The sequence below is a fragment of the Bos grunniens genome, chromosome 18 (assembly GCF_055505025.1).
Source record: "Bos grunniens cultivar Pamir isolate PY7600 chromosome 18, Bosgru_T2T1.0, whole genome shotgun sequence".
In the NCBI taxonomy this organism is placed as follows: domain Eukaryota; kingdom Metazoa; phylum Chordata; class Mammalia; order Artiodactyla; family Bovidae; genus Bos; species Bos grunniens.
The window spans coordinates 44,236,861-44,261,600 of record NC_141182.1 but is presented as its reverse complement, the minus strand read 5'-3'; the positions used below and the strand labels follow the sequence as shown (position 1 = coordinate 44,261,600).

At 48.3% G+C, this 24,740-nt stretch overlaps 1 protein-coding gene across 2 annotated transcripts in view; it reads right to left on the bottom strand.

Annotated features, from left to right (window-relative positions):
• The window catches only part of CHST8 (carbohydrate sulfotransferase 8), a 145,595-nt gene that overhangs the window by 74,188 nt on the left and 46,667 nt on the right, over positions 1-24,740 (bottom strand). Inside the window, exon 1 of one of the 2 annotated variants that reach the window (XM_086349632.1) lies at positions 3,535-3,794. The exons of the other annotated variant lie outside the window; for it this stretch is intronic. The gene's annotated coding sequence lies outside the window, so the exon portion shown is untranslated. Of the gene's footprint in view, positions 1-3,534; positions 3,795-24,740 lie in introns of those variants that run through there. 2 annotated transcript variants of the gene reach the window in all.

The window sequence follows — 24,740 nt, the reverse complement described above, 5'->3', positions numbered from 1 at the left end:
AGCTCCTGCCCAGGGGGGGACCCTGGTGTGGACCCCTATCACCCACAGCCAGGGGACAGCAGCCACCCCCCGCACTGTTCAGGCAGGAATCCGGGTCCCTGTGGCTCACAATTGGCCCAGTAGACAGAGAAGTTCTTGGGTCTGTCTCTGCCTTGGCTCCCATCTACAGGATGCTGGGGACAAGGGTCTCCATAGAACCAGAAGCTTTGAGAAGGGGCCTCTCAGGCCCAGAGATGTCAGAGACTGACTGACTCGCCACTGTATCAGCCAGAGCTGTCCCTGCCCCCCACAGATGGAAGGATGAGCTGGGTGGAATCATAGCCCTGCTGGATAGTCGCACCGACAGGGGCTGAAGTTCCAGCCAGATCATGGTCATCCCAGCTCTCGAAGCGGTCTGGAGCTGACACGGGGTGGCCAGACCCAGGTCTGACAGATCCCAGGCTCAGAGGCTGTGTGCCAGCAGATGGACACCTGCTGCTCCAGCCACTGCAGACCCAGGCCATGCCCATGTTGCTTGCCCCCACCCTCATTCCCCTTGAAGTAAAAGAAATGCCTACCAAGTATCCTGATGCCAACTAGTGACATCAGTTGGGTGAAGCTGTGGGTCAAGACGGGGGCACCCTGGGACTTCCCTGGTGGTCCAGTGGTTAGGATTTCGAGTTTCCACAGCACGGGGCATGGGTTCGATCCCTGGTCGGGAGAACTAGGATCCTGTATGCCATGTGGCGTGGCCGAAAGAAAAAGATGACAGCTCCCCAAGGCCATCTGCCTAAAGGAAAGATGTAAGTTCCTGCAGTGGGGGGTGGGGTGGGGGTGGGCTGGGGGTGTGGCGGGGTGGTTCGAGCAAGCTATCACTTGTTCCCCTTATCTTCACCCGATCCTACCCACCTGGGTCCAGGGACATCACCCTCTTTCCACCTAAGAAGCCCTTTGGGAACTTGCCCCTGTCTGGCACAGGGCAATGCCCGAGGAAGGCTGAGGCCAGGTGGGCAGTGCCCAGTAACCCCTGAGACACAGCAGGGTGCTGATCAGGCCCCAGACCAGTGTGCCACTCAGCACAAGGATGAGCCCTGCCTGGAGTCTCCTTGGCTTGACATTCTGAACAGGGAACTCATCTCTGACCCGGCACCCAGGTGCTGGGGGAGGAAACCCCAGCTTTTGTCCCTCTGTATCCAACCTGAAGATGGGGCACGAGGCAGGAAGTGATAAACAGAGAAACCCCACCTTCCTCTGCCCAAACACACATTCCCAAGGACTAGACAGTTCTCAGCAAGGCTCTGAGGCTGAGAGTTAAATTGCAAGTTTGGGTTTCTCCCCTCTGCAGTCTCTGTAATTATTTTTTCACTCAGTTAACTTTAATTAACCTGCCCCAGGCCTCCATGCACGGGAACACGCCTGAATGCCAGGTTCTCTGAGCTGTGCGAGCAGGAGTTTCCCACGACCTCCCAGCTTTCATGTTTCAGAGGCAGTGCTGACCAGGTGCTGTTTGCCTCTGGCATTGGCTCCAGGGTTCTAGCTGGCCCTGACCTCCCTGCAACAGCCCCTCCTGCACCACACCCCCCCCCCCCGCCCCGCTCCACCTTGCTACAGAGAAAGGCGGCTGCTTCCTGCCAAAACCAGGGATACCCTGCCTCCAGCTTGCAGTGGGTGAAAATGGGCAGTAACATGTCCCCAAAGGCTCAGACCCTGAAGCCCCTCAGGGTCTGCAACCTCCCTCTCCATGGTGGCCCCAGATGGGACCATTCTGGGGACCTGGCTCATCATTCTGAAAAGACGCAGGTGCCGGAGTGCAGGCCCCAGGCTCCAGGGAAGGACAAAGCCCACAGCATGCCCAATGGCCTGCGGTCTCCCAGGACCCTCCCTCAGTGATGACAGGCCCTCTGCGCAGGACCCACAGGTTGAACTATAAGCAAGGCCATGGCTATAAGGACACCCAGCTTATGCTGGCCAAGGTGTTGATATGCTGCCTGCAGACACACCAGCCTTCAGAGTGAGACACGAGGTCAGGAAACCAATCTGATCTAGGGTGAACCCCCAAATTAGGACATTTCTCAAGGTGGGGAGAAGAAAAAAGAGAGGAAGAAGGGAAGAAAGGATGGCAAGTCGATGGCCAGCAGACACAGTGGCCTGGTAAAGCAGCTAATAATGTGTTGCCCAATCTTGACCCAAAGACTATTTGATGAGGAAAAGGGACTCAGAGGCACGTGTGATCATTATTGCATTGTTTGTATGGTGGCTGGCACTGCAGAAGTGACTGCAGAAGAGCTGCTCAGTTTCCTCTTCTTTCTAATCTGTCACACGGTCACCGTTCAAGTCGGTACAGATTTCCCTCCTCCTCCAGCCATGACCTGTTCTCACTTGTTTCTGAACCAGCCCAAACTAAGCCCACCAACTGGAGCCAGGCTTCCAGCAGCCCATGTGCCTGGAGCCAGGCTGAAGACCACATCCCTGACCCCAAATCTGGGGAGAAGAGAACACAGCCCCAGAACCTGCACTTTCACGGTGGCAGGAGCATCAACTATTCAAGCATCTCAGTTTAGAGACTCTCTCCTTGTCAGCCCCCAAGAGAATATAAGCACTCTCTCTACACCCAGGGAAGCTGGTGTTAGAGACATGCATGGCTTCCCCTGCCCAGACTTAGCTTCTATGCCTCAGACCCCAGCACCCACCCCTCCATTGGACCTTTCTCCCAGGGTTGGCTCTCACTGGAGACCATCTGATTAGCTAACTCCCTGCTTCGTGCAAACAGGAATCAAAGGTTAGCCTGCCTCCTCTCCTGGGGGAATGGTTTGCAGCCTGACTGAGTCTTCAAGGCCCCAGGAGGGAAAAAACAACATCACAGAATCTGTAGGAAACTCCTTCCTTTAAAGAGAGGTAGGTGAGAGATCACCAACAGACCACCAGACACTCCAGACGGTGGGCACATCTGATCCCCTATAGTCCCCATGAGAGTCCTTGTCTTCAAAGTCACATGTTATTTTCAAGGCCACAGGGAGATGATGTTCAAAGGCTGTCTCCCTCTCCTGCGAGTTGAGCTGCTGCCTGGGGAGGGGACACAACAGTCAAGGCTGGAGGTGGGCTGCCCAGGACCCGACAAACACATTCACAAGCCCCCACTCCCAGTGGGATGGGTATAGGCTCAGCACACACTACATCACACTCCAATGACAAGTGAAGAACCTTCTCCTACTTCCCTTCTAAGATCAGCAGACAAGAAGAAAATTCAAATGATGGAGTGGAAGGGGGAGGGGTAAGGCAAGAAAAATAAATAGCCCATTGAGATTTCAGAAGGTCCTGCCCTCCTCACAGTTCCTAGCTCTCCCGGGGGCTTCTCTCCCTGAGGCCCCGAATGGCGTCACCAATTTTTACAGGAAGAAAGAGAAATCCAATTAATCTTGTAAACACCTCCTGGGACACAGGGCAGGGCCAAGGATTTCTCCTATTTCCTTATTTATCTGATTTAAAATTTTGTCTCTAGAAAATTCACTTCAGGGCACAAGCAAGGACTTGGGAATTCAGCCAAAATGCACGCACCTCCAGTGGCGAAGGGCCGGCAGGCAGACGGACGGACGGATGGCTCCAAGGACACACTTGGCTGCGGATGCTCCAAGGCCTGGATACTCCCCCCAGTCACCCAGAGGACCCCCTCAGGCTGTGGAGACCCACCCCTGTGCCCCACTGGAGGCAGGAGGAGGCGTCCAGCCTCGCACCGGTGGGTGCACCCACTGGGTGTGCGGGCCCCGGGCCCGGGAAAGTTCTCTGACCAGTCGCTTCCTCCTCGAACCGGCAGGAGTGAACAGTGACGTCCCTCCTGGCTGAGGGCTCTAAGAGAAGCTGCTCATCGGGAGAGAGGCTGCTATGGCAACTTGAGGAGAATGGAGCCAGACATTGCCGTCACCTTGAATCCGGCACCAAGCATTCCACAATGGCAGCAGAGGGGGCCACGCTTCCAGCTCTGCCCCCACCGAGGCCGGCGCTGGGGCTGACCCACCGGCTTCCCTCCTCAGCCTCCTGGCCTCGGTAACTCATTTGCTCTTTGCTGAAACAAAGCACACAGCCCAGTCCCCTGAGAACACCACCTCCATCTGTTTTTGTCAGAGTTCTTCCCTGTGTTCAGCTCCTGCTTACTTCTGAGATGGGGTTCTTCTCGATTTCAGCTCATTAAAATCCTACAGCTAATTAAAACTGCTCTAACGGCAGCGGCGATGGCAGCCGCAAACTCTGGGACGAGTCCCTCCAGTTTTTATGCACAGGCATAAAGTTGCAATGCTCTTTGAGGATGACGGATGGCTGCAAGGGCTCAAGACTCTGAGGTGGGGCTGCAGACTCCTGCCTCACCGCTGACACGGCAGAGCGCTGACCTGGGTCCTGAAATGGGCAGGGCCCAGCCTCAGCACATCCGGGCAGGCACGACTGCCCCCCATTCCTGGGGGAAGCAATTTACTTGATAACCACTCCCTTGTTACAAGGCAGGGATTCCCTCCAATCTCCCACGCTGTCTGCAGGGAGAAAGAAAGGCGACCCCGAGGCGAAGGCCGAGGTACAAATCAGGTTCAAACAGCCCCAAACCTTGTCCCCACAGCCCCACTAGGAACACCACAGCCCAGCTCATACAAAGAGGATGAAGGGAAGCCTGCAAACACACAGCCATGGCAGGAGGGTCCTGAAAGCCTGGCCAAGATGTCACAGACTGCAGTGTCCTCTTTGCTATTAGGAATAAACCAAACTATGGGTATCATCTCTGGCCAGAACTTATATTTTTAAGGTACTTTATTACCCTAAATAAAGGACAGGGTATGGAAAAATAATCCTACAGGTAAAAAAACTAACTCCCTCCCCACCAGCTTGCAGGTGGTATCCTCAATCTTGTGAGCGCGGGTATCTCAGTTACAGCCCTTCCTCCACTATGTGGAGAGCATTCTCATGCCTGTTTTGGACTCTTTGCTCATCTTTGTATTCCCAGCACTTAGCACAGTGCCTGGCACAGGTGATCAATAACCTTTGCCACATGTTGAATGAGTGTGAGTTAATAGAGGTGATTGGACCATCTGGAGAGAGACACTCCATGAACCTGGAATTTTAAAAAGGTCATTTCTGTTTCAGGGAGCTGAGGGTCTGTTTTGATCAGGTCTGAGCTGGAATCAGGTTCAACGAGTAGTCCAATCCTATGACGAAGAAGAGACAAGGAACTGAGCTCCACCAGGGAACCTGACAAAACTGACCGCTCCCAAACACCCTAGGCACACTCACCACCAGGATGCCATTTCTGTATCTTCATGTCTGATAGGACAGATTTCAAAACATGGGGCTTGAAGACTAAATGATGACTCTATTTCTATATGTATGAGTATATTAGAACACACAATACAAACAAATATTTGTCATTTAGATACTGTAAAATGGATGATTTTCAAACCTTTAAAATACAGTATGATGCGAGGGAACTCCCAAACAAAACTGTAGTTTGCATTGGTCAGTCGGTTCAGTCACTCAGTTGTGTCCAACTCTTTTCGACCCCATGGACTGCAGCACACCAGGCTTTACTGTCTGTCAACAGCTCCTGGAGCTTGCTCAGACTCATGCCCACGAATTGTTGATGCCATCCAGTCATTTCATCCTCTGTTTCCCCCTTCTCCTCCTGTTTTCAATCTTTCCCAGCATCAGGGTCTTTTCTAAGGAGTCAGTTCTTTGCATCAGGTGGCCAAAGTATTGTAGTTTCAGCTTCAACATCAGTCCTTCCAATGAATATTCAGGACTGATTTCCTTTATGACTGACTGGTTTGATCTCCTTGCAGTCCAAAGGACTCTCAAGAGTCTTCTCCAACACCACAGTTCAAAAGCATCAATTCTTCAGTGCTCAGCTTTCTTTACAGTCCAACTCTCACATCCATACATGACTACTGGAAAAACCATAGTTTTTTGTTGACTAGACGGACCTTTGTCAACGAAGTAATGTCTCTGCTTTTTAATATGCTGTCTAGGTTGGTAATGGGAGAAGGCAATGGCACCCCACTCCGGTACTGTTGCCTGGAAAATCCCATGGATGGAGGAGCTTGGTAGGCTGCAGTCCATGGGGTCGCTAAGAGTCAGATACGACTGAGCAACTTCACTTTCACTTTCCACTTTCATGCATTGGAGAAGGAAATGGCAACCCACTCCAGTGTTCTTGCTTGGAGAATCCCATGGACGGAGAAGCCTGGTAGGCTGAAGTCCATGGGGTTGCACAGAGTCGGACACGACTGAAGCGACTTAGCAGCAGCAGCAGCAGGTTGGTCATAGCTTTTCTTCCAAGGAGCAAGTGTCTTTTAATTTCACAGCTGCAGTCACCATCTGCAGTGATTTTAGAGCCCCCCAAAATAAAGTTTCTTACTGTTTCCATTATTTCCCCATCTATCTGCCATGAAGCGATGGGCCCAGAAACCATGATCTTATTTTTCTGAATGTTGAGTTTTAAGCCAGCTTTTTCACTCTCCTCTTTCACTTTCATCAAGAGTCTCTTTCATTTCTCTTCACTTTCTGCCATAAGGGTGGTGTCATCTGCATATCTGAGGTTATTGATATTTCTTCCAGCAATCTTGATTTCAGCTTGTGCATTTTGAGTGATGTATGCTGCATATAAGTTAAATAAGCATGGTGACAATATAGAGCCTTGATGGACTCGTTTCCATATTTGGAAGCAGTCCATTGTTCCATGTCTGGTTCTAACTGTTGCTTCTTGACCTGCATACAGATTTCTCAGGAGGCAGGTCTAGTGGTCTGGTATTCCCATCTCTTTCAGATTTTTCCACAGTTTGTTTTGATCTACACAGTCAACAGCTTTGGCATAGTCAGTAAGGCAGAAGGAGATGTTTTTCTGTAATTCTCTTGCTTTTCCTATGATCTAACACATGTTGGCAATTTGATCTCTGGTTCCTCTGTCTTTTCTAAAACCAGCATGAACATCTGGAAGTTCACGGTTCACATACTATTGAAACCTAGCTTGGAGAATTTTAAGCATTACTTTACTAGTGTGTGAGATGAGTGTAATTGTGCGGTAGTTTGAACATTCTTTGACATTGTCTTTCTTTGGGATTGGAATGAAAATTGACCTTTTCCAGTCCTGTGGCCAGGACTGAGGTTTCCAAATTTGCTGGCATATTGAGTGCAACACTTTCACAGCATCATCTTTTAGGACTTGAAATAGCTCAACTGGAATTCCATCATCTCCACTAGCTTTGTTCATAGTAATGCTTCCCATGGCCCAGTTGACTTCACCTTCCAGGATGTCTGGCTTAGGTGAGTGCTCATACCATCGTGGTTATCTGAGCCATGAAGATCTCCTTTGTATAGTTCTTCTGTGCATCCTTTTTTTTTTTAACATGAGAACCCCATGAGTATCAGTTTACATGGCTTGATCAAAAACCAGTGAAAGCAATTCATGGTATAACATGAGTGAAACTTGAGGACATTATGCTGTGAAAGGAGCCAGTCACAATAGGACAAATACTATATGATTCCATGTAGACAAACTCAGAGACAGGAAGTAGAATAGTGGTTACCAGGGACTGCAGGGGCGAGAGAATGGGGAATTATTACTTAATGGGGACAGACTTTCAGTTGGAGAATATGAAAAAAGTTCTGGAGAAGTGCAGAGGTGATGGCTGCAGAACAATGTGAATGTACTTAATGCCTTTGGACTTAAAAATGGTTAAAATGGTTTACATTATATATATAAATAACAACAACAATATTAATTTTACTTCAATCAAAAATCAGTGAAAGCAAACTGAGCAGAAATCACTATCTTATCATTTCACTCATCCCGCAGGTGCAGGCCCTGGGGCCAAGAAGGACCAGAATTGTCAAGTTCATGCCTGTGTGAAACATGACCAGAATAGAGAGGAAATGGGTTTACAAACCCAGGCAGCCCCCTCCCCCAAAGTGGCCAGATGTCATGGGATGCAAGCAAAGCTCAGAGCAGGGAGCCTAGGTTCTGGGCCTGGCTGTCCCTCCAGTTTAACTGTTGACCCTTAGGACTTGGTTTGCCTAATCTTGGAATCAATCTGCATCCAGAATAAGCACTGTAGATGAGTTTCCAAGTTCCTTGCAGCTCTAGGGTGTGACTAACACGTTTTGGAGAACAGAAAGACATCTTGTGAATTGTATTTGCAGGAGGCCAGTTTCAGGCAGAGCAGGTGGCACTCTGGCGAGGTGTCCCTCACCCACACCTGCTGACTGTCCCTTGCCACAAATCTGGGTCGATGCTGTGTCTCTATGGACCAAAGCTGCCAAACTGTTTCCCTTCAAGATAATCTTATCCCTATTGTAAAGGACAAAGGACCCTCATGCAAGTGTCAAACTGGAAAATAATTCTCAGGTTCTTTCTGGTCCACAGTCATGCCTGAGGCCTGCCTGGTTGAGGCGAGTCTCTCCTGGGTCCACTCTACCTAGGTGACCACTGCTCTATGTTTGAACCCATCAAGTCCAGCTGGGACAGTGCCTCATTTAATGATAAAAATCATTTTAAGGCAGAAGTCTAAAAGTCTAAACAGGGCTAATGATTTAAGTCCCACCATGTTCATGGTCACCGTTGTCATTTAAAAATCTTTAATTTTTAAAGAATGTAAAAGGGCAACATGAGGCATCCTTGTGGTGATAGAAATGTCCTCTATTTTGACTGTATCTATGTCAACATTCTTACTGGGATACTACACTGTAGTTTTACAAGACATTACTATTGGGGGGAAATGGATAAAGGGTACACAGTATTTCTCTGTAATACTTCTTACAACCATATGTTAATCTATAATTATTTCAAAATAAGAAGTGTAATTAAAAAAATCAAGCACTTGAAAGTTACTGGCCTTTCAGCTCATGCATAATGGAAGCCAAATTCTAATGTTGTGCATGTAAATAATAGATAACATTTTCATGGATCAGCACCATCCTCTGCTGTATAAGAAACACTTTAAAGGTAAGGGAATATGCCTTTAACAGGAAAATTTGATGTGTTGCAACTACTGGTTGATCTTTGTGCATTTTTCAATTGCAAATTGCACTTTAAAAATGCAAACAATTATTAATATTGATTTGGACTAAAACAATATTGAATTTCAATATATTTCCAGCTCTTTTATGAATTACCCTGTGGATACGTGGTGATTATGATAAAAGAGCATTTGCATGCTCGATTTCTTTTCGGTGAGGAACCTTGAAGAGGGCTGATGTGATCCATGGATAATGAACTTCACAGGGACAAGGCTGGCTCCAGAGTCCTCTGCCAGGTCCTTAAACTTAGCAGCTGGAAGGAACTTTCAGGGCCACTCTCCCCTCTGGGCTTTATCCAAACCAGTATCACAGAGCACAGGCTATGAACAACTGCTTTGCGAGGCCTGGAATGGGGCTTAGCATCAGTTTTTTTTTTTAAGTTTTTAAAAATGTATTTATGTTTAATTGAAGGATAATTGCTTTACAGTATTGTGTTGCACAGTATTGTGTTGGCTTCTGCCAAACATCAACATGAATCAGCCATAGATATACCTATGTCCCCTCCTTGTTGAACCTCCCTCCAACCTCCCTCTCCATCCACCCCTCTAGGTTGTTACAGAGCCCTGGTTTGAGTTCCCTGAGTCATAGAGCAAATTTCCACTGGCTGCCTATTTTGTCCCAGAGGGGCCTGTCCTCAGCCTGTTGGGGCTTCCCTGGTAGCTCAGATGGTGAAGAATCTGCCTGCTAACACAGGAGGCCCCGGTTCGATTCCTGGGTCGGGAAGATCCCTTGGAGAAGGGATAGGCTATCCACTCCAGTATTCCTGGGCTTCCCTGGTAACTCAGATGGTAAAGAATCTGCCTGCAATGCAGGAGACCTGGGTTTGATCCCTGGGTCAGGAAGATCCCCTAGAGGAGGGCATGACAACCCACTCTAGTATTCCTGCCTGGAGAATCCCCATGGACAGAGGCGCTTGGTGGGCTACAGTCCATGGGGTTGCAAAGAGTCAGACACGACTGAGAGATTAAGCACATCTATTTTACATACAGTAACATGTTTCCCTGTTACCCTCTCCATACATCCCACCCTCTCCTTCCTACCCACTTCCCATGTCCGTAAGTCTGTTTTCTATTTCTGTGTCTCCACTGCTGCATTGCAAATAAGTTCCTCAGTACCATCTTTCTAGATTCCATATATATGCTTTAGTATACGATATTCATTTTTCTCTTTCTGGGTGTCAGAGCTTTTAAGAGAAAAGGAATAAACATTTGTCATGCTTTGTTAATGTTCCAGGCATTATGCTGGGTACTACATAAACATCCCATTTAGCTTTCACACAATAACCTCTCGAAGTAGAAATCTTTATCCCTGTTTGTCACAGGATTGGTTTTCTGTAAGGAGAGGTTGAGATAGAGTTTGGGGTGCAAGATGTGATCAAGGTTCAATATCTATGAAGAGAAAAGGAAGGAAGGGGAAGTGAGTAGAAGGAGAAGTCGGTCAGGGACACAGGTTCGACAAAGCCTTGATGGGAGCTCAGGAGTGGCTGTCGGCTGTCAGAGCGCCCAGCAGCCAGCAGAAATGGCTGTGCCTGTATGCTTCCACCTGATTCGGTAGCTGGATGCAGAGTTCCCGGGGAAGGGCATGACGTGAGATGAGGCAGTCTCCTGCAGATCCTTAGGGAGCTTACAGCTGACCCCCCTGTCCCATGGGTGGCCAGTAAGTCCTTCCTGCAAGGGGCTCGAGGAAGCATATCTCCAAGTCCTCTGCTCTGTTTTACAAATGATAAAATTAAGACCCAGAGAGACTAAACATTGTCAAGGTTACACAGTAAATAAGCCACCCCGGATCTCTTTGACTCGCTTCTTCCAAACAAAAGCGTAGATCAGACTGTCCTGACCTTCAGTTACTGAGACACGAGGGTTTGAAAGTCTCCTGAGGAACAAGCAGAAAGTTTGACTGCATAAGCAGATACCTTTGTTTCACCTCTACTAACATCTCTGCAACACACACACACGTGCCCGTGCACACACACACATACGCTTACTTTTTGGCAATTATCTCATTGCTAATGGTAGGCGGGGATGTGGATTATTTGGGTTAAAAGTTCCCCTGACAGTACAGCCTGGAGAGCATCTTCCCTCCCAGCAGAGCTGTCGGATTTTGCCAAGAGCAGCAGACGATGTATGAAGCTGCACGGCCTCCTTTTACTTTTAGAAAGCACTGAGCTGTTCACATTTTCCAGCTGCTCTGACATCCAACAGCCACAGCAGGGAAAATTACAGGGAGGAAAAAATTGCATATTTACTTCTCAAAATTGAGAGTTGGGGTATAATATGGACAGAAAGGAGTGTATGAGTAAATCCAGAATGCCCTGGCCCCTGGCAGGGTGCAGCTGCTGCCAAGTTGCAAATGGCAATCCATAGACTCCAGAGGAGGAGAGAATGGCAAGGAGGGCTGGCTTCCTTCCAGGGAATCCCTCTCCCTGTGCTGCCCCCAGAGGACTTGCCTTTGTGTTCCCAGCTGGCAAAAGTGCCTGGCAGAGAGGAGGTATTTGGGCAATGTGTGGTGAGTGATGAAAGGTTAGGAAGAGGAGGGAGGAAGGGGAGGAATGCTTGTACCCTAGAGCCAGCTGAGTCCTTTTGAAGTTGAGGTCATATGGAGCCTGGCAGATAGCCCCTGGGTGTCCTGTGGGACAAAGATGGCTTTTCTGAGCTGGCTCCAGGGTTGACCACCACATTCTTGATTTTTACTAGTCCAGCATTACTGTCCCTGGATTTCTCAGAACAGGCTGGCTCCTTCCAACCTGAGGGCTCAAAGACTAAGAATATGGCAGAACAATCAAGTCTGTTGGCTCTGTCCTGATTGTTGTGTGGAGAATCGGGTCTCTCTCAAGCTCTCAGGAAGAGCCCAAGACTGTGAGTGACCTGGAAGTTCTAATGAGTGGCTATGCATGAGGTAGGAGCCTGCCTTCTTCATAAGCTTCTGCCTCACTTCTTCCTCCACTTGACTTCCCGTATTTCAAGTCTCCTCCCCCTCAATGCCTTCCCCCTCTTTCATCACAGAGTGTTGGAAAGCCATAAATTTAGGACCAACCTCCACTCCCTTCCTTTTCCCCCTACATCCAACTGTGGATTTGGTCCCCTGCACCTGTCCTATGTTTCCCAGCCTTTCGGGGTGGCTGATTCAGCACTGGGGTCATGGACAGCTCCCTACCTCCATCCCAGTTCCTGTATTGCATTTGCTGTCCTTCCCTGTTTAAAACCATCTGAGCGCCCCCAGTTCCCCCGTGGTCCAAGTTTAAATGTCTCAGCATGTCCCACAAGGCCTGTGAGTACCAAGTCTCATATTTTACCATTTCCTGACAGCCCCCAGGCCAGGCAAGGCATCTACCTTGTATGTTTTAAAGAGGCCGTGGGCTTTCCTCCAACACACGTTAACAGTGAGAAGTTAGTGTAGAGAAAAGATCATTGGACTCTGAACTGTCAGCTACTTAACATTAAATTTTCTCTCTGGGAGACTTTGGGTATCATTATTTTACATTTCTGAGCTTCAGTTTTCTCAACCAGGAAGTCAGTCTCTGGGAGACCGACAGCATAAGCTTCTTTGTGAAGATTCCTGCTGTGATGGGATGCTGTTCTGGGATGGAGGGAAGAGGCTCAGGGCAGGTAGAGTGGGCTGCTGGGTCCCCGTCCCTTCCCTGTGGAGCAGATGATCCCCACGGTTGATCTTGCCCCTCTCTCCAAATGGTTCTGTTGACTTTTTTGCTTACCTTGAACAACCTACAAGGCAAGGGTGGGGGTGGGGATGGGTCTGGCTTTTCTCTCCCTGAGCCTGTAGTCTATTTTCTGAAGTCTTGAGTCCTGGATGTCCTCATCTTTCAGTCTCAAGGACACAGGCAGGAAAGGGTTAAACCTTTACAACCTTGAACATGCCATGCTTGCCAGGCTGGAATGGTGGGCAACACCCAGTGAACTGGGAACATCTGAAAGCAGAATGGTATCCACACAGGCCCCATGTGTGCCCTGTACCACTCTGCACGTGGAGGGGGCACTTGAGTTCTGACTCTCTACAGGTTGCTAAAAACAGGAAGACACGGGTGCAAATACATATTTTTATGATATGAGACTCAGAATGGCCAATCGACGGTCTTCAGTGAAGCTTTGCTTGGAGCAGCCCATTTCCTAAAATGGGTTTTCCTGATGGCTCAGATACTAAAGAATCTGCCTGTAATGCAGGAGAACCAGGTTCTAACCCTGGGTTGGGAAGATCCCCTGAAGGAAGGCATGGCAACCCACTCCAGTATTCTTGCCTAGAGAGTCCCATGGACAGAGGAGCCTGGTCAGCTACAGTCCACAGGGTCAAATAATCATATGAAATTTCAATATGAAAATTCTTTTTTAAATGACCATTGGTAGTGGATCCAAATCTTCAGATTTTCCTGTTTGTAAACTTGGATTTTTAACTTGAAATTTCCTGATTCTCCAATTGGCAAGCAATGTACATTTTAAAAATAGACTTGAGCCAATAAAAAACTCATATTCAAGTTGGATTTGGCCTGGGTTCCACTACTGCTGCCTGTGCCATGAAAAGCAAAGCCTGGATTAAAGAAAAGCACCTGATCACTGGATAAAAATGCCTAACAGTTCAAAGAATTTTGTGCAAGATCAGCTAAGGGGAGAAAAAGCTTATGAGTCAGTCATGTTGGAGCAAAGCTGCAGCAGTCCCGCTGGTCAGGAGTGGCTTCCTACAGCTCTGGAAGTGGATGGCACTCAGGCAGAAACAGGGGCTTCCAACCCAGGGCATCTATCTCTGCCTGGAGGACAGTCACTATGGTGAGACAGGGGAGTCATGACGTAGGATCCCCACAGAGTAGTGGCACACACACAGGCTCACATTCGAATGTACCTGTTATGGACTGAATGGTGTCCCTCCCTCCCAGTTCATAGGTTTAAGTCCTAATACCCAGTACCTCAAAATAGGATCTTATTTGAAAAGATCATTGCAGAGGTAATGAATTAGAATGAGGTTACACTGGAGGAGGGTGCACCTCTAATCTAACAGGACTGACGTTCTTGTAAAAAGGGGAAATCTGGACACAGATATGCACATGAAGAGATGTTCTGAGAGGATAAAGGCAGAGATTCACAAGCCAAGGGGATGCCAAAGACTGCAGGCAATCCCCCAGAGGCCTGGAACAGACTCCTCCTCACCATCCTCAAAGGGAACCACTTTGATCTCAGATGTCTGGACTCCAGAACTGAGACAGCATGTTTGGGTTGTTTAACCACCCCCAGCCTGTGGTATTCTGTTACGGCAGCCTCAGCAAAGGAATATACCCCTGTAGCAGAAGACTCAGCCCTCACCTACAGGGCAGCATCCTTGGTGGGAGACAGAAGAGCTGGGGTGTTGCCAGGAGACCAGCTCTCGCCTGGTTCAGTGGTTGCCATCAATTGTATTCAGTGTCAGGCTCAGCATTTGCCATGATCCCTGTGACAACCAGCATGTGTTTGGAGGTGAATAATAGAAAACCCCAGCTTGGTGGGAATCTCAAAGTTTCACAGTGTCACTAGGACTCAGGTCCTTCCTGGGGCTCCACTCCTCTACAAGCACTATAAGGGTCCCTGAGACACAGGCTGTATCCTCAGATGGCTCCTTTATGGTTGTATGATGGCTGAACCACGGTCCAGCTTGCAGCCATCCTCATTACAACAGGACAGAGAGAGTCCCATCCCCAACTGAACCCTGAGCTGATGACACCTCTGGGGCTGGGGGAACGCAGGCCTGGGTTTCCTGGAACCAGTGGAGGTGGAACTGGCCTCCCAGGAGCTGAGGCTGGGTTGAGTCCTTCCTAAACTCAAAAACTAGGGAACAAGACGTGGAGGGAGGGGTGACCTGGAACTGGCCACTGAGTTCACTGCACAGTTATCTCGTCTGCTCCATACAAAAGCTGTGTGAACAACTATACTCCCATTTTAATGATGAGGAAACAGACTCAGAGAGGCTGAGTAACTTACCCAAGGCCACACCGCTAGGAACTGGTGGTCAGATTTGAATTCAGGGCTAAGCTAAAGGACATGCATCAGATTTGAATTCAGGGCTAAGCTAAAGGACATGCTCTCCACCATTCCTCTTGCTGACTGTGGAATCAACCCTGCCTGTGACGGAGTAAGGCATATTCCAGACACTCACCAGCAGAGACCTGTATCGGTCGGGGGAGGGGGTAGAGGACGGGGGTGATCAGGGCTGCTCTGCTGCTCTCAGGATCCCTCTCTAAGCCACACCCTGCCTGCAACACTGGCCCCCTGGCTCCCAAGCAGACACTCAAGACACAGTGAGAGCTTGAGTGACCACAAGAGCGAGGAAGAGGGCCCTTGCTCATGCATGAATGCTTATGTGACTACATGGGTGCCCATATATGTGTAAAGAGGCAGACCTGTCTCTGTGACTCTGGCCTATGGATGGAGTGGGTGAAGAACCATGTACTTGTGCCTGGGTGAATATGTGCATGAGTAGACATATGTGTGCATGTGTGTGCCAATGTGTGTGGGATCCAGAACCTCTCACCTCCCTGCCCTGTGGCCACCAGCTGGGAGCAGTCCAGCTGCAGCCCAGGCTGTTCCCAGCGCCTGGACAATGACCTCAGCAGCCCTCACACCCAGCTCAGCGGTGGTCCCCCACCCCAACTGCGCTGCCTGGGGTCGGGCCTCTTCCCTGGCAGAGGAGAACAAGGCTCCCTTTTCTGCAGGGCCCAGAGGGAAGGCAGTGAGAGGCTGGGCTGTGGGGGAGCACTCAGGAGTGGCAGCCCAGCAGGACCATCTGCCATCCGTGGGGTGCCCCCCTCTCCCCCCTCCGTCCTCCTTCCGCCTCAGGGTGCATCACTCTGGAGACCCCTGGGAATTTGAAGCTAATTTTCCACGATCATTAGTGATGGAAAGACCTCAGGTTCTGCCTTTAATTAAAGTCAAACGTGGGGCTGAGGAGACGCGCTGCACGCCGGCGTCCTCTTCTCACTTGTAAAAGCCATATGCAAATAATTAAGCCAGGCATGGAAGCCATAATTAAAAATTTCACAAACCCCCTCATTAGCTGAGCAGCCTGCGTGGAGGAGTGGAACTGAGTCCCTCCCCCATGTCGGTGGCAGCTCCAACAGATGGTTAATTGGGGCTGGGGTTGGGGGAGGGCTGCACCTACGTGACTGGGCACCTGGCAACGAGCTGACAGGGTGCTGACCTCCCAGACCAGCAGTGATGACCTCTCACCTCTGTCGAGGAAGCTTCCAGCTAAGGACCAGGGCTCCCAGAGTGATGTGGGTGAATCCAAACACCCATCCACCTATCCCAGGGCGAAGAGGACCACAACACAGGACCCTGGTTCCCAAATCTCACAGCCCCTCTGGTTCGAGTCCTCATGTGTACAACTAGAGACTAGAGATGGCTCCAGCTGGACCTCATCAAAGTCCCTCCCCTCAGTGTGTCCAAGAGGGTGGCGGGACCCTTGGATGGAGGCAGGCTCAGCAGACCGCTTCTCTCTCCCAGCAGCTGCATGTGCAATGGCCTTTAATCCCCCTCCATGCACACAGATATCCCCAGGCCTGGGGGCCATTGTGCAGTGAATGATCTATCTGAAGACAGAGGCCTCAGATAGGATCTCCCGCCCCCAACATCCCAGAAGCATTCCATCAGCCCCAGTTTCAGTCAGCATCCGGAGAGCTGTGAGTGGAGTGACATGGCAACCTCATGGTCCCAGTCATTCTCTGGCTCTCTCTCCCTCTCCAACTCCCGAGCCTCAGCCCCTTTAGACATCTGGTCCACCTTGTGTCCTGAATTGATCCTACCCAGCCAGTCATCGCAGGCATAATCTCCACATGTTCTCTCCCACTGCCAAATGAATATTCACTTGTCACGATCGCCACCACTTGTTTTCCATCCTTCCTGATCAATGGCACTCCTCTGAAGGAGCTGTACTTTCCAGAGGCATTGGTCAACACCTGGGAAGCTGCCCATCAAGCATGAGGACAGGATCTGTCCTGGCTGTGACCAGCCCTCCTCATCTGTAGACCACTGGCCATGGCCGTCAGAGTGTCTACATAGTTGGCTCTCAGAAACTGGCTCTCCTTTTGCGGATTTGGGGATCTTACGGGGCCACAGGAAGTCACAGGGCCGAGATCTGAGTTCTGTCCTGCTCAGGTCAATCTCAACCCAGAGGAGCCCCCATCGGAGTTTTTCACCAGGTGCCTGAACTCACCCCTTTCCACCTTCCTGGTGGCTCGGGAAACATCATTCCTCTTTCTGTCTCTCCTCTGGAGAACAGAAGGGACATGAGTCCTTCTGCCAAGGACCATCAGACACATCCCTTACCCCCTCAGCATCCTGCTTCTGGAAGCTGGCCCGGTGCAGCCTTATTCTTGTTTCTCAGCTGTCCCCAACATGCTTTGATGGGCAGTTCCGCAAGTCAGCTCAGGGTCCCTTCAATTCGCCCACCCTCCAAGTCAAGCTGCCCTGGTGGTCAGAGCCCCTGCCCCACCTTCTCCTTCTGTCCCTCTGTTACTGACCAGGGTTCTTGGCTTTCCTCAATCAATAGAAATTGATAAGACCAGATAAGAAATTCACACAAGGCTTTTCTGGGGCCCCTGCTGCAGTGAGGGAGAGTGAGCTGTTTCCTTATGTGGGGTGAGGGTAGGGGTGGGTTCAGGGGTCAGGCCAGAGGGTGGCTTAGGTGGTTTGCCCACTCCTTTGGTGATGTTGTGTGCGGGGGCATGCCCGGTACCCTGCTTCTGTTCCTGGATCTTCAGTGGCAGGTGGGTTTTTCGGTCTTCTTGTATCTTGTCCGTAATTCGCCCCAACTTCACGAGCACACAGTTAGTTTTAGTCACTTATAGTTTCCTTGAATTTTGTTGCTCCAGGAGATATTTGGCCAGGTGCAAGCACTGTAAGGGTCCCAGATCTCAGGTCCCAGCCTGTCTCACCTCCACATCCCCCAGTTACAAGTGCCTCTCCCTAAGAATCTGAAGTTGAAGCTCCAATACTTTGGCCACCTGATACAAGGAGCCTGGCGCTCACTGGAAAAGACCCTGATGCTGGGAAAGAGTGAAGGCGGGAGGAGAAGGAGACGACAGAGGACGAGATGGTTGGATGGCGTCACTGACTCGATGGATGTGAGTTGGAGCACACTCTGGGAAGTGGTGAAGGACAGGGAGACGTGGCATGCTGCAGTGCATGGGGGTGTAAAGAGTCGGACACAACTTAGTCACTGAACTGAACTCTTAGCCACTGACACAGGATGGTTCAATTCAGGTCAGTTCAGTTCAGTGGCTCAGTCGTGTCCGACTCATCCGACACAGGATGGTACACAGAAGTAATTCATTTGGATGGGGAAGGGGACTATCCCACTAATACAAACCATTTATAAATCTTTTTGACCCAGTTTGATTCTTGAAAAGTCACTGTGAAACATTTCAGACAAAAAATATATTAAAATAATATGAAGAACAACCAGTATACTTACCCTCAACTTAAAGAATAGGCCAATTACTAATATTTGGAGTCTCTTTTGTATTCCTTCCTACTACTTAACCCCTCCCTTCCCTCTAGAGGTAACCACAAATGTAATAAATATTTAGTCAGCACCTACTATGTGCTTGGCACTGTTTTAGGCAACAGGGATCTACTGGTGAACAAAACAGACAAAGATTCTGCCCTTGTAGAATTACGTTCCAATCAGGGCTTCCCTGGTAGCTCAGATGGTAAAGAATCTGCCTGCAATGCAAGCAACCTGGGTTTGATCTCTGGGTCGGGAAGATCGCCTGGAGAAGGAAATGGCAACCCACTCCAGTATTCTTGCCTGGAAAATCCCATGGACAGGAGAGCCTGGTGGGATATAGTCCATGAGGTCTCAAAAGAGTCGGACATGACTAAGCAACTAACACACACACACAGACACACACACAGGAAAGAGATAGTGCTACCAAAATAGTAAATTAGTAAATTACAAATAATACTAGAGGGTGATAAATGCTATGGAGAAAAGGAAAATAGCAGGGTGAAGGGGATAGGAGGGTTGGAGGCTAGAGTTAGTCTCAAGACCTAAGCATGTGAGTGGAGGTTTCATTGAGAAGTGCCATTCGAACCATGTGGACATCTAGGGAACAGCCTGTGCAAAGGCCCTGGGGTGGGAGCATTCCTGACACCCAGAGGGTTGGGAAAAGTGAACATAATGAAGGTGAAATGAGATAAGGTAAAAGAAGTAATAAAGGGCCAATCAGGGACCACTGAGGGCTTCCCAGGTGGCACCAGTGGTAAAGAACCTGCCTGCCAATGCAGGAGACATAAGAGACACGGGTTCAATCCCTGGGTCAGGAAGATCCCCTGGAGGAGGGCATGGCAACTCATTCCAGTATTTTCGTCTGGAGAATCCCATGGACAGAGGACCCTGGCAGGCTACGGTCCATAGAGTCGCAAAAAGTCAGACATGACTGAAGCGACTTCGCACACGTGGACCACTGAGAGGGTGCTGGCCTTGACTCAGTGAGCTGGGGAGAGAAGAAAGACATTATCTGACTTGATTTCAGCAGGACCCCTCTGGCCATGTAGGTAGGTAGGCAAGGGCAGAAACAAGCAACAGGCAATCGTAATAATCCAGGGGAGAAATTTCAGCCTCAACATGAAAGTCCACGTCTGCCATTCTCAGGAGAATTGGCACTTTCGGAAGACAGCTTTATTATGATGTTGAAAATTACATGTTTTCACTTTGATGCTCAGATATCACTGTGTGTCTCAGGTCCCCTTGCTGAGGTTTTCTCAGGTGAGTATTCTGGATCCTGAAAAAAACTGTAAGTTACTCTTTACATCAAGCCTGGCCCTCCCAGCTGGTTTTCATACCCAGCAGTGCAGGAAACTCAGCTGCCTGGTATATGTGAGCAAAATGGAAATGAGATAATGAGATGTACAGTGATGACTGAGAAGGCCCGGAGTGGCCAGGTTGCTTGGGTCCAAATCCCAGCTCCATCACTCATCAACTCTGTAGCTCCTGAGCAAGTGACTTAACTTCCTCGTGCCTCAGTTTTCCCATCTGCAAAATGGGGGTAATAATAGTTGCCTCCCCAAATTGTTGTAAGGACTGAATGAATAAAGGTGATGCTCTTAGAGAAGTGCCTGGCACACAGATAGTGCTCCGTCATGTTAGTGGCTGCTTTGGGGAAGACAAGCAGAGATCCCCAAAAGTGCTTTTTGCCAGGCAAATCCATCAACCCGGACCTAAAGAAACAACTCCTAGCAAAGCCTGAATATCAGCAAGAACTTGGAGCTGTGGAAGCTTCCAACAGGGGTCTCTGAGAAATGTTTCAGGGACTAAGGCTATAGGCAGACCTACAGAAAAATGTGACGTTTCTGGAAAGGGCTTCCATGAAACTGGCCCTCGAGCACTTCATCAAGAAGGGAAAATAAGCAGCCGTTCTAAGCACTATGCCTCTGCAGCCTGTGCTGGCCTTGGGCAACCTCTACAACACGTATCACGATGAGCAATGGGGTTGATATTTATTCTGAAGTTCTGTGTTTGCAAAACTATTTCAATCATGTCTGCTGAGTGTGCTGAAAACTTCACAATGATCAATTTCATAAGTTCAATGCAGTTGGTCTTTTCCCTGATGATTAAAAATATAATACAGTCAGTCGTTCAGTCTTGTCCGACTCTTTGCAACCCTCTAGACTGTAGCCTGCCAGGCTCCTCTGTCCATGGGATTTTCTAGGCAAGGATACTGGAGTGGGTTGCCACCTCCTCCTCCAGGGGATCTTCCCAACACAGGGATAGAACCCAGGTTTCCTGCATTGAAGGGCAGATTCTTTAGCACTGAGTCACTTGGAAAGCCCTAAAATATGGTAACGTCTACCTTCAGCCCATTTATTCACTAAGCACTTTTGATAATTTCAGTTCAGACCTAGAGAACCCAGTGGGCAATCCAAATTCTTTGGCATGCAAATTTTCACAGAATTAAGGAAACAGCACAGCATCCAATGCATTGGGTGGGTGTTTCTGGTTCTTGTGAGGTGTTTTTTTGTTTTTTTTTTAACAAATTAATTATTTTGCTAGCGAGGTTGATGTCTTCTTTAAAAACTGGCAAACGCTGAAACTTGGCAGAGAATGATGGAGTATATTCTGAAAATATTTATGAGGCTTTCCCTTGTATCCACACACACACACACACACACACTCCTTTTCTTGAATTTGGCATTGCAAGAACACCCATAATGGAAGTCTAATATTATTTTCCAATTCAGCTCATTTACTTCGAAGAAATTTGACTCCAGTTCAGAGACATAATCAATTCTATTGGTAGTCTCCAAGGCTTAGAAAAACAGCATTTCCTCTCAGATTGGCTCCTGAGCCATGGATCACACACACCTAGGTAGCTATGCATGGTTTCCTTTATCACCCATTCATCACAACTAATAGCCAAATAATAGATCTGACCTTTTGCAAAACTTTTACCCTGCCACCCTCGTAATGGATTTCCTCCAGGCTATGTTTTCAGCTTCTTCACTAAGGCAAGGTCTGGCTGCCTCAATGTAGATTTCATGGGAGTTTTCAAAAGGTGAGAATCTGTATCCTTGAAGTGTGCAAGAGTTTTGCACAGGTTGGTGACAAGATCCTGATAATGCTAGTTTCTTTCATGTGAAGCAGAGAATGACGTTTTGCAGGGGAAAATTAGACCCACAGACTTTAGAATAAACTTCATGTGATCTTGGCCCAACATTTTAAGCTATGAGGGTGGTTTGGCATGACTGCCCAGAATTTGCCAAGGAAAGTGCACCTCATCTTTGCACTACAGATAAATCTACCCTTGATATAAACCTCATGCATCATTATCATTAGTTTTGTCCCAGAAAGGGCCAAAGAAAGCAAAACTTGATGCTCAATTTGATTTGTAGATGGCAGTGTGACCTTCAGGGCCAGCAGGCAGAGGGTGGTGGGGCAAGCCAGGCACCCATCCAGACATAGGCTCCAAGAAGCAGGAATATGGCTGTGGGTTTCTTTTGCATAAAAAGTGGTGAGCACAGTGTACTGTGGTGATGGAAATGATTTTACTTTGATTTCCAGCTTGTGTAGTGTTAGGACCAACTTCAACTCTTGGAAGGGATAGAACTGAAGATGTAACAACCTCACAGTCTCTTTTTTGTGCTACTCTTTAGTAAAAACAAAAATCAAACTTTTCCCCAAAGCATATCTTCACTGTAAAACAGAAACTGCATATGTTTATGATGTATAATGGGAACTACGGTACACATGTCAACATAAACACACAATAATAGTCCACAATATACACAACACAAGTGTCAGAGAGTAAAAGCTCAGAATCTCTTTCATTCAAAATTCCAGAGTCCCAGGAGAATTGAGAGAAGCTTTCCTTTCTATGGCTTGATTATGAAAATCTAATTTTATACTTTGAACCCTTTCCACAAAACACCTCTCCAATGACAAAATATTCTTTTTCAAGCCTTTCAAATCCTCCTCTCCCTCCCCAGATACTGATACACCTGCCGGAGCTTCATCTGCCTGTCCCTCTTCCTCCCATCCCCCTGGAGAATTACTACTGTTGACCCTCTGGGGAAGGTGGTGAAACAATACCACTTGTTTTTCCAAACCCTAATTGCTCAGAGACCTTCTTTCCCTCCCCCACAAAGCCACAGTACCTCTTCCCATCTTGGTCAGGACCAAGCCCCAACATCCATCATGCTGGAGGGTGGAGTTCCCCGAGGCTGTGTGTCCTCTTAGCCCGTGAATGCTCTCCAAAGGAAGGCAGAGGTAACCATCAAGGACCCACTGCATAGAGCAAGCAACTCTGATCAGGATTACGTAACAACCTAAATGGGAAAGACCCTTGAGAGTCCTTTGGACTGCAAAGAGATCAAACCAGTCACTTCTAAAGGAAATCGATCCTGAATATTATTTGGAAGGGCTGATGCTGAAGCTGAAGCTCCAATACTTTGGCCACCTGATGCAAAGAGCCAACTCATTCAAAAAGACCTTGATGCTAAGAAAGACTGAAGGCAAAAGGACAAGGGGGTGACAGAGAATGAGACGGCTGGATGGCATCACCAACTCAATGGACACGAATTTGAGTGAACTCTGGGAGATACTGGAGGACAGAAGATCCTGGCATGTTGCAGTCCATGGGGTTGCAAAGAGTCAGACATGACTTACTGACTGAACATCAGCAACAAATGGGGGAAGGATTTGAAAAAGAATAGATACATGTATATGTATAATTGAATCACTTTGCTGTACACCTGAAACCATCACAACATTGTTAATCAACTATACTCCAAAATAAAATAAAAAGTTTTTTAAAAAAGGAAGGCAGGGGCTTACGCAACATGCCTAGTATGGAAAACCCAGGGTCCCCAAGCTCTAAGCTGCTATCCCCTGGCAACAATCACTCAGACGCAATTTAGTTAATTCCCTTCCACGTCTCAGCACTCATGGCAGCCTTCCCACATACAATAGCAGAGGGGGCAGAGTCAGGGGCATGGAGGGACCTCAGAATCATCCTTTCTCAAGCCGAGACAATTAAAAACCAAGTGTCAGAGTTGCTCTCTGCCACGTGCAGGGTTATGGCCACTCTCGTTCTTCCCCTCAGGCCCTGTTGTTTTAGGATGATATGAGGTGACTCTAAAAATGGCCAATATTTCTCTGCCGACACAAAGGCATAAATCACTACATCTTCGGTGCTTTCTTTGTGGTATTGATTCTTCTGAGAACGAAGGCAGATGGTTCCGATATGGCATCATCTCATATTCCCCCAGCCTGATTTATAGATTTCTTTGTGCATTACCTGAACATAAACCAGTCTTGCATTATTTCTTGCACACTTGTCAAATTAAGGTAAGACATTCTTGTTGACCTTTAAACCTTAAAAAAAAAAAAAACATTAAATATGACTGAGACATTTTCCAGCAAGCATAAAAATGAGCTGGGTCCTCAGATGCCAATTAAGAGGATGTAATTATGAAGGGGATCATTGTGCTTTGGGTAATGACTTAAGTTTAGTTTTAACGTGCTCACTCAATGGAGGAAAAGAAAATAAGCTGGTTACGAATAGTTTCGTGAAAGAGACGAGAACAATTTGGCACCATTTGTCCCGTAATTTACCAAAATGGGAAGGAGCTGGGGGAGCTTGGCACCCCAGCCTTCCAGAAGAGAAGAAATGCTTCTTGAAAGGTGCAGAGAGAAGCAGCAGTGGCAAGAACCAAAATAGAGACAAGGCGGCCGTTTGCTGTGATGTTATCAAACAGAGCCGGCACCAGCCTTCAGGCTGTGTGAGGGTGTGAATTGGATCTAACTTTCAGCAGGGGAGGAAATTCCGTTTGGGCGCTGCGTTAAGGCTTTCTCCTTCGTTGTTTCTCCCTCTGCCCTTCCCACCACCAAGCCCAGAACCAGGAAAAGAGTCTCTGGGCAACATCCACACGAGGCTGGTATTGTCTGCTGGGACACAGACACAGTGAATGCTCCATTCACTCTTCTACAAACTCCACGCTTCAAGGCTAAGTGATGTTGGCTGCACCTGTGTGGCCCAGCCTCGGTATGTGCAAACCTAGGAATGCACACACGCAGAGCCCATGAGGCTGACTTTGGCATGTTTGAGGTCCCTTTCAGAAAAATACCCACTCAATGCACTTTAATCATTTATGAAGCTAGTATGAAGGTTGAAAGACAAAAGCAGTACAAACAACAGTGATTACAACAATTAGTTAGGGGATACAACAGATAAAAAGATGTAA